We start from the raw sequence: 10,122 nt of genomic DNA on the forward strand, positions 1-10,122 counted from the left end.
TACCAGTATTATTCGCACATCAATAGCAATAAATATTTAAAACCTTTGAATACCAAAGGCAGTCTCTACATTATCTTGTTTATTACTTGAACGCAAGCTCTTAAACAGGAAGGGCAAGCGATTGATATGAAACTAGCTTTTCACAGAATGTGACTCTGTGATCCAATGTGTAGTTCTAATTTCTTCCGGTCATTGGATATGCTGGAACTGGTTCCGGAAAATTACTTTCCAAACTTGACAAAAAATACTTTGTAGCGCCATCTAGTGAGGGAAAATAATTACTAATCACTAACGGTTCTGTTGAATTAAAACGATCGTTTTTCTCTTCGCTCTTTTCGAAAATTTCATTTTTCCAAAATGAATTTCAATCCCCTAATAAGAGAAAATATTCCTATTCCCAAGCGGGTTTTTTTTTTTTTAAATTTAAACCATTTTCTTCTCTTCGCTTTTTTCGAAAATTTCATTTTTTCTAAATAAAATTTAATTACCTAAAAAGAGAAAATATTACTGTTCACAAGCGGGTTTTTTTCAAAATGATTGTTTTTCTCATCGCTCTTTTCAAAAATTTCATTTTTCCAAAATAAATTTCAATCTTCTAAAAATACCCAGTACAGCTATCACGTAATGAAAATGTCATGCCCTAACAAAATCTTCGTGATCGCTCTATTTTTGCTTTCTTTTTTTCTTTTGCATTTGTTTCAGCATCCATTGTTTAATGAATAGGACTGATTTTTTGCAGGGTATCCTGAAATAGACTGACTGTTTTCAAAAACTTATAACAAGAAAATGGTGAATGATAAAAAAAAAAATCCTGCTGAAAATTCATATGGTGGGTCATAATTTTTGCTTCACAAAGTTGCAAATTTTAGTTCAAAAATTTTCTAAAAGATAAGTCTTTCCATTTAAGAAATATTGAAAATTACATCATTCTTTTTCGAAAAAAGATTTTTACGAAAAAAATTACAGAACCATATTTTCAAAATGTCTATGGTCGGGGGAAATCATATGTTACAATCTGTAAAACGATTCGGTGAATTTCAATTCTTCCTTTTTGATTTATGGACTTACTATCTGAAGCGCTATTTACTGAAAACCTTTTGAACAAAATATGGAACTCGTGGGGGGGGGGGGGGGGAATTTACAGCCTGTTACGTAAGCTTTCTGCAGGAATTTTTTTTTTTTTAAATTAAAAGTTTTCCTGAAAAAAAATATTTGAAAGCAGTCAGTATTGTAGGACACCCTGTTTATTAGTACATTCGAATAATAACATATGGCGAAACAGCACACACACAATTAAATCGAGAGGTTTTTTAGGTTAATTTATTTAAATGAATATTTCTGAGTAACGCACATGAATTTAGTTGTAATCACAATTACTTTCCAGAGTTGTTATCTTTTTCCAATGTGTCGTTGGCAGAATTTTGCGAAAATTTTTACCTTACGTCAGAAAACTTAGAAGTATGATTTTTTTGAGCAATCACGATTGCTTATTGTTCTCACTTGACTGTTTTGTTGTGCTATCATTTTGTTTTCCCGCCAGCACCCTCTGCAGCATCACCGTCGACCGGCTACTCACGATGCTGCTCCTATAGCGAAAACCGTCTCCAGGTTGCGTCCATATACTACACACACGCGCTACACAACTACACACACACGCGCACACAACAACACACACACGCGCACACAACTACACACACGCGCGCCCACACAAATACATACACCTACACACACATACACACACTCAAAGACATACATACACGCACACGCATACATATAAACACTTACACATACAGACAGACAGCTACACATACACACACAACTACTCATGCACTGATCACACTCATGCCTACACACAACTACCCACACACTCATGCCTGCACACAGACACAAAAACATATGCCTACACACTCATACACATTCCCCTCCACACACAAATACTCATACACACAATTACCCACATACTCATACCTGCACACAGACACAAACACACATGCCTACACACACCTGCACACAACTACCCGCACACTGATCACACTCATGCCTACACACAACTACCCACACACTCATGCCTGCACACAGACACAAACAATGCCTACACACACATACACTTTCCCCTCCACACACAAACACTCATACACACAACTACCCACTCACTCATACCTGCACACAGACACAAACACACATGCCTACACACACATACACATACCCCTACACACAAACACACAAACCCCCCACTCACATAAACACACATGCCTACATACACACACACTCGTGATTGCGAAAAACATAATTTGAATTCAAGAGGTCAAAATTCTTTTGTTTTTGTGTGTGTGTGTGTGTGTGTATGCTAAGCCTTTTCTACAACCTTGCATGTTTAGAGTCAGAAGAGAAACACTGAATGGATTTGCAAACTGTTACTGGATTAAAATACCAGAAAGTATGCTGCATGAGATGGTAGGTCAGAATTAAGGGTTTGTAAAAAAAAAAAAAAAAATCTGAGGCTGAGGTTGACATTTCTATGAAATGACTCAGGTGATCAATCATTTCCTAATGGAATTAAGGGCTAAAAGAAGCAACTTCAGCTGTGGCAGATTTTCTATGGTTGTGTTAAGTGGCGGAGAAGCGAGGACACTCGACTACTACAATCCGTTCGGTAAGCCTACCATACAGGGGGACGACCATACAGGTAGATCGTCTAACTGGTATATGGAGGATAAAAAATGAGAAAATGAACTAAACATTAAGAAATCAGAGAAATGCTTAATTTCAAGTTCCCCTTCAGCAAGCAATAATGGCCTTAAATATATCAACACTAGTTTGCCAGATTTTGCTAGGATTAATCAGTGGTTAGTTTCAAGTATTGCAGGTTAAAAACCTTTTCTTTCTATACAATTGTAATATAGGTCGAAATCGGCTTGTTTATGATAGGTTTTCATATTTAAACTTTAATTTTCCCCCCTACATTTCAGCAGAGTTATTATTTCTAAAAGCGTTTGCTAACAAATATAAAGCGAAGTTATTATTAATTTTTTTAAATTTGAACTTCCAACAACCGTTTGTTTCTCTTTTCGTCTCTTTCATTTGACAACAGAAGGTTTTCATTTCGAACACCACGCCTTTGTTTCCGTTTTGATCATTTTGGAAAACAGCAACAGGTTTAACCTCCTTATTTCGACTGTATTTCTCTCCAGGAGCACCAGTGATCGATTTCACAAATTCAACGGGACAAAATCTCTGCGGTGGTTCGAATAATTCGTCCCCAGATTGGAAAATTTGTGTGAAAAATGAGCTTGAAATTCAAAAAAGAAACACGTATTCAAATTTTAGAAGAAAAAATAAACGTTCTAGGGGCACCCGCACCTACTTCAAACCTATTTTAGGCCGAATTTAATAAAAACTTGCCGAGCTATCTTTTTCTCACGCAAAGCACAGGCATACGACAGGCATAAACAGGCAAATCCAGACATACAAACATACATCCAGGGATCCTGACATCCAAATTGTCTGTTTTATTAATAGTAAAGATAGAGATTTAGCGCATTTATGATAATGGGGGAGGGGGGGGGGCTCCGATACATAGAGTTTCTTGTGTAAGATTTATATTTTACTGCTGAAGATCACTAACCACATCATTAGTTTGTTGGCAATCTACATTAAAAGGCAGCTAGAATTTTTTTCCTTTGGCGTTGCACTTTTCTCCAGATTTTCAGTGTTGATAAAATGCTAAAAAAGTATTTTTTCATTTACTTAAGTTTTTTAATTTATTAGTTAAATTGGTTTTAGGGCATTTTGTTTTCCGTTACTTACCCTTATTTTTACTGAGTAGACTGAGAATATACAAGTTCTCCGTAACCAAACAATTTTCTCAAGAGCCTAAGAGTTTAAAAGTCCTAACAGGACGATTTAACATCGTTTCTTTTCATGGGAAAAAATGATGTTGTAAAAGCTCTTGTTGTCATAGGCTTTAATTTTCTCAAACCCGTCGTTGTTGCAATAATTTAGATTACCGAAATATTTCAACTTTATATATAAATTCCACTCTTGTTCACAAAATATTCCCGAAATTTTTAGCTGGCGAAGTCACCGGTATCTTCATTTTTGCTACATTTACTACTCGCGAGAATAAGTGCTTTTACTCTGCTCACAACTCCGGCATCCGATCATAAAATCGTCATCAAAAAATTGAACCAATAGGAATCAAGGTTTGTTGCGCTCCGCGGGCTCCAGGGAGGTTAAAGGGAAGGAGATAAATCTTTACTATGTAGAAGTGGCAACGTTTGTTCACTTTTTCCAGAGGGCGCTGTATGTGCACCGCTCCCGACAATCGCAGCAGATCAATGTAAATGATACTAAGTTTCTCATTTTTTTAGAGGCAGCTATTAAAGCAAAAAAAAAGAAAAATACTACTGGAAATTGGTTGTAATAAGGGGCCAATATAGTGGACGATGTACAGCTTTCGTCCACAGGAAGTTGGCGCAGTATTTTGATGGAAAAATTTATTTTATTTTTTATCACCAAGTTGCCGAATTCGTCTGCTATGAATATTGCGCTGTGCGATGTTTTATTTTGTACGAGTTGGAATGTTTCTATTCCTGTAAATAATTGACGAAATGAGAATGTAATAGAATTAATTACGTAAATACTTTTTTTAATTAGTTGTAAATTTCGTGACATGCTTCGAGAACTAATTAAAGCGAAATAATTTTTTGCTTTCACGACCTTTAACAGATAAAAATAAATGTTAATGTTCTATTTACTCAACTTCAAGCTGATATTGATTACAATCATTTTATTCACGTGTTTACTCACTGCTTAAAGAGAATTGTTATCATTATTTTTTTATTATTGCATTTTTTTCGACAACCAAATGGAAAAAAAATCGAGAAACCTTATTCATTCAAAAAATTATACCTTGGAACGCTTTTTTGAGATAGTTTGTGGGGATTTCTGTTGAAATTAATCATATGTATTTTTTAAATGAAAAAGGTTTCACGATTTTTTTTTCGATTTGGTTGTAGAAAAAAATGCAATAATAATAAAAAAATAATGATAACAATTTTTCTAAGCAGTGCGTAAATACATGAATAAAATGATTATAATCAATATCAGCTTGAAGTTAAGTGAATAGAACATTAACATTTATTTTTATCTGTTAAAGATCGTGAAAGCAAAAAATTATTTCGCTTTAATTAGTTCTCGAAACATGTCACGAAATTTACAACAAATTAAAAAAAGTATTTACGTAATTAATTCTACTACATTCTCATTTCGTCAATTATTTACAGGAATAGAAACATTCCAACTCGTAAAAAATAAAACATCGCACAGCGCAATATTAATAGCAGACGAATTCCGCAAGTTGGCGAGGAAAAAAAAATAAAATTTTCCATCAAAATACTGCGCTAACTTCCTGTGGACGAAAGCCGTACATCGTCCACTATATTGGCCCCTTATTACAACCAATTCCCAGTAGTATTTTTCTTTTTTTGCTTTAATAGCTGCCTCTAAAAAAATGAGAAACTTAGCATCATTAACATTGATCTGCTGCGATTGTCGGGAGCGGTGCACATACAGCGCCCTCTGGAAAAAGTGAACAAACGTTGCCACTTTTATACTAGCAATCCCTCTGCTGTTACCGACCGCAAGATTCTATGAATGCGTGCGCACTGTTCAGTGAAGGAATTTTTCTTCTTAGAAGGGCGCTTCAGTACTCTGCTGCCATCTTTTGTTAGAAATAGCAAATGTTTTCTTAACAGCGACTTAGTTGGATGCTCATTAATATTGCAAGTAAAGGTAATTCTTTCAAAAACTAGGTAGAATAATGCGTGAAGTTAGAAATTACTGGAGTATTCACTTGAAATTGAGCTTTGTTTTGCACTTTTACGAGATATCTATTCAGGATGTTAGAGCTGAAGAATGTTGAATCGCTTTAAACGCCATGCCAATTTTTATCGCTGTGTTAAATATGAATCAATGAAAATTTTGCGGATGTTAAGCGTTTAAACATGAGATGTTTATGGAGAAACACGGTAACAACAGCTGAAAGTGTGTTTTAAAATTCAGAAAAAGTTATTTTAATACCATTTACGTAAAAATTAAACTATCTAGTTACCAGTTTTTTTAATAGAACACGATTCATCTGACCGAAATCGGAATTTCACTCCGCACCCGTCCTTGTCTGAGGGTGATGCTGTTCGATGAATGTCACGTGAGAGTAGTGTGCTGAATCCAATTGACACAAGATCCGCACCTCTTGATTAGCTAGTTGGGTTTGGGTGCAATTTTTGGAACCCGTACAGCTTTATAGTAAAACAATGAAGTTCAAGCTTTGAAATGAGTTAGGCTGAATGCACCTATGTATAAATAAATATTTAGTGTCTGAAATTATTTTTGCGGAAAGATTATAATAATTTAATGAATGCAAACCGTTCACTTAATTAGTTTTTAAAAAGATAACGATTTTTTCTTTGTTATAAATATAATACATAATGACAAACCAATTGCACTGAAAAATGTAGCACAACTCTCAAAAGTTATGACGTATTTTCGAATATGATTAGCTACGTCATTTCAGTTTTCCTGTGGAAGGGGGAATATTAAAGGGAACATGAAAAGCTATTGAATTAAAAGATAATTTTTTAAAAAATAATTTTTAAATAATTTTTTTTTAAATCAAACGACAATTGAAGGGTTTGCAGCAACAAAGAGTTAACTCCATTTTTTGATTGTTGGGAAATCTCTTGGAGTTAGCTCCATGTTGCCTCAAGAGAATGAAGCAGCTAACTCATTCTAACGAATAACAATAGAATTTTCAACCGGAGACAACTTCTTGTTGGGCCAAACAACCAAAAAATGGAGTTAACTCTTTGTTGCTGCAAACCCTTCAATTTTCTGTTGTCAATTTTAATTCGATTAAAGTGGTTATTGATTTTTTTTTTTTTCAAAGCATTACATTGTTTCAAGCAGATTTTATGAATATTTCGTTAATTCGAGTGAAGATAAATGACAAACAGCAAGGAAAAACGATGCACTTGTTTCTGAGTTGCAAAGCAACCTCTTTGCGGCGCAGGAAAATGGAACATAACGAAAAAATGAAACAGCCCCGGTTGTCCTCGGTTTTAAAGCCAATTTCCAATCCTAGTATAGTAGTTTATATGGACTTAAAGACTAATGATGACCAACAGAAAGGCAATTATGGATGCACTAGTGGTTTCTGGAAATACGTTAACTATAAGGATTGATTTTTTTGAAATCAAATCTGCGTTATTGTATTCGTTTCATCGGTTAGATATCAGTTCAAGATGCTGATAAAATTTGTGACAAATTTTGCTTCGTAATTCGTATTGTTGAAATTTTTATCGGCAATCCGAAACAGAGATTTTCTACAAATACCGAAAATTATGTAACATCGCAGTCCAGCTATTCGTAACATTGCATGCTAATGTCAAATATTGACCAGAGATTCTGTTTTTCTAAAGTTTGATTTTTTGCTATTTGCTTAATCAAGATCACGTCAATCGTCATTTTTAAATAGGAATAGGAAATATTTATCTCCTCTCTTCTACCTCCCGTGCGAGCTCTTCAGACTCTCTCCATGTTACAGTTAACACATATTTTACAGTGTGCTAGGTGATTTTTGTTTTGAATTAATAAAAACTTAAAAATATAAATTACAAAATTAGTTTTTACAATGATGAAAAATTATTAACAAATGCAAAAAATTATGTAGAACATTTATAATTGGTTCAAACAAGATTTGATATTATTTTAATTTCACAACACCACTACTGCAGTAACTCAACAGCTAAATTGGTGCCGCCATCTAGCGGCAAGAAAGATAATTAAAATGTAAGTAAATCTAGTCCTAACAGTTATCGGATGTCCGAAGTTTTCTATAGATACCGAAAATTAGCTAACATCGCAATCCAGCAGACTAATGTCAAATATTGTTCAGAGATTCTGTTTTCTAAAGTTCAATTTTTTGCTATTTGCTTAATTAATATCGCGTCGATCGTCATTTAAAATGTGATATGTTTATTTTAAAGATATTGCAAAGTTACAGCACTATAAATACATATATTTATTTTAAGAAGTCGTCAGCATTTCGTAAATCACTGACTTTACAATGTACTCGTATGCATTATTAAAAAATGAATTGCCAAATAACTATAGCTATAGCAAAGCCATTTCGTATAAACCCTCAATTTACAAAGGTAAAGCTATGAATGAACCAGACAACATCTTAGAGTGTATTACCATAGCTGTCATGCTTATTTTGATTTAATCACCTTGGGCTGTGTATTTTGACAGATAAATAGCAACCTCAAAGCATTTTTTTTACTGTTTTTTTTCCCTTCAATATTACTAGTACCCAGCACATTTTTTAACTTCCTTTTACAAAAAAGGCAGTATTGTATTCGCGAAAAAATTTTCACTCAAAAATCGGCCTTAATTTCCATTTTGCTCACCCCCGAATGAATGTTGAGTATATTTTTCAACCCGACATTACGTGGATATATGCCTAGGAGCGTACAGACACCCGAAATATCCATTTTGACGATCCCCGAGGTAATTACAACGAGTTTTCTCGTGACGTGTGTATGTACGTATGTATGTGCGTATGTGTGTATGTATCTCGCATAACTCAAAAACGGAATGTCCTTGAAAGTTGAAATTTGGTACTAAGACTGTTAGTGGGGTCTAGTTGTGCACCTCTCTTTTTGGTTGCATTCGGATGCTCCAAAGGGAGCCCCTTTTTTGGGGAAATCATTGTTAATTTCGATGTAAACTCAAGTGGTGTTATGATTTGAAGGACACTTGGCGATATATCGCCAGTCTTTTGGTCGCCAAGTTTTGTCGCCAACTTGTCGACAAATTTGGCGATTTTTTTTAATTTTAATTTTTTAAATCTGGTTTCAATTTGGCCACTGTTGGTGATATTTAGAGAGTAAACTATTGAATCACATTAAAACTGTCAATAATGAGAAAATTACATTAAATTGGAGTAAAAGGAAGTCATGTGATGCACACATCAGCTCGTTTTCTTTTTAAATTTTGAACTGTTCAGTACTTGTAGTGTGAACTAATGCAAGTAAAGTATTGATTGACGAACAAAATTGCATCGTGATTGTAACGAACAACTTCTACTTACAAGGAAAAATTGATTCCAAGAACATAAAAATCATCAAAATCCATCTCTTTTTTCCCCCTTTTGTTTCACAATTATTTCACAGAGCATAGGAGTCACTCTATTGAGTCTCGTACCCGACAAAAATTTCGCATCCTAAAATTTCTTTAAAAAATTATTGGAAGCATCGCATTTTGCATTGCTTGCACATACAAACATAGAGCATAGGAGTCACTCTATTGAGTCTCGTACCCGACAAAAATTTCGCATCCTAAAATTTCTTTAAAAAATTATTGGAAGCATCGCATTTTGCATTGCTTGCACATACAAACATAGAGCATAGGAGTCCCTCTATTGAGTCTCGTACCCGACAAAAATTTCGCATCCTAAAATTTCTTTAAAAAATTATTGGAAGCATCGCATTTTGCATAGTCAGAGTCGCATTCCAGATCTTCAGTAAAGAACCTCCCTGTAATATTTAACATAATTCACAGATATAATTAGATTAAAACTATTTTAAGTATGCTTATATAGTACAGCATTAATGAGTACATACAGGGTGTCCAGCAAAGAACTCCCTGGTTTCAAAATTAGATATCTCGAAAACAAAATACGATATTGGAATAAAATAAACGGTATGTTTATTGTGAAACCCATAAAAATCATATACGGGAACTCAGAAATTAGTTTAAAAAACTGCCAACAGGTGGCGCTTTACAATGTAATGGCTTTAGAAGTCTCTATAAATAGCGCTGTGAAGAGGTTTGTCTGTCGTTTCAGCAGTAGTTTAGTCTCTCAGATATGCTTAAATATACGCTAGAAATTATCGTCCAATCTCTTCGGAGCACTATTTATGGAGACTTATTGCAATAACAGCGGGCAGAGCCACCTGTTGGCAATTTTTTAAACTAATTTCCAAATCCTTGTATATGATTTTTATGGGTTTCACAATAAACATACCGTTTATTTTATTTCAATATCGTCCTTTGTTTTCG

General features: G+C 34.3%; 1 non-coding gene across 1 annotated transcript; it reads left to right on the top strand.

The window, feature by feature from the left end:
• Window positions 1-6,167: 6,167 nt before the first annotated feature.
• Window positions 6,168-6,292, top strand: LOC129228853 (U4atac minor spliceosomal RNA). Its single transcript, XR_008581031.1, has one exon. It is a non-coding gene; the product is annotated as a U4atac minor spliceosomal RNA (small nuclear RNA).
• Window positions 6,293-10,122: the final 3,830 nt, after the last annotated feature.

Source organism: Uloborus diversus, chromosome 8 (assembly GCF_026930045.1).
Source record: "Uloborus diversus isolate 005 chromosome 8, Udiv.v.3.1, whole genome shotgun sequence".
Taxonomy (NCBI): Eukaryota; Metazoa; Arthropoda; class Arachnida; order Araneae; family Uloboridae; genus Uloborus; species Uloborus diversus.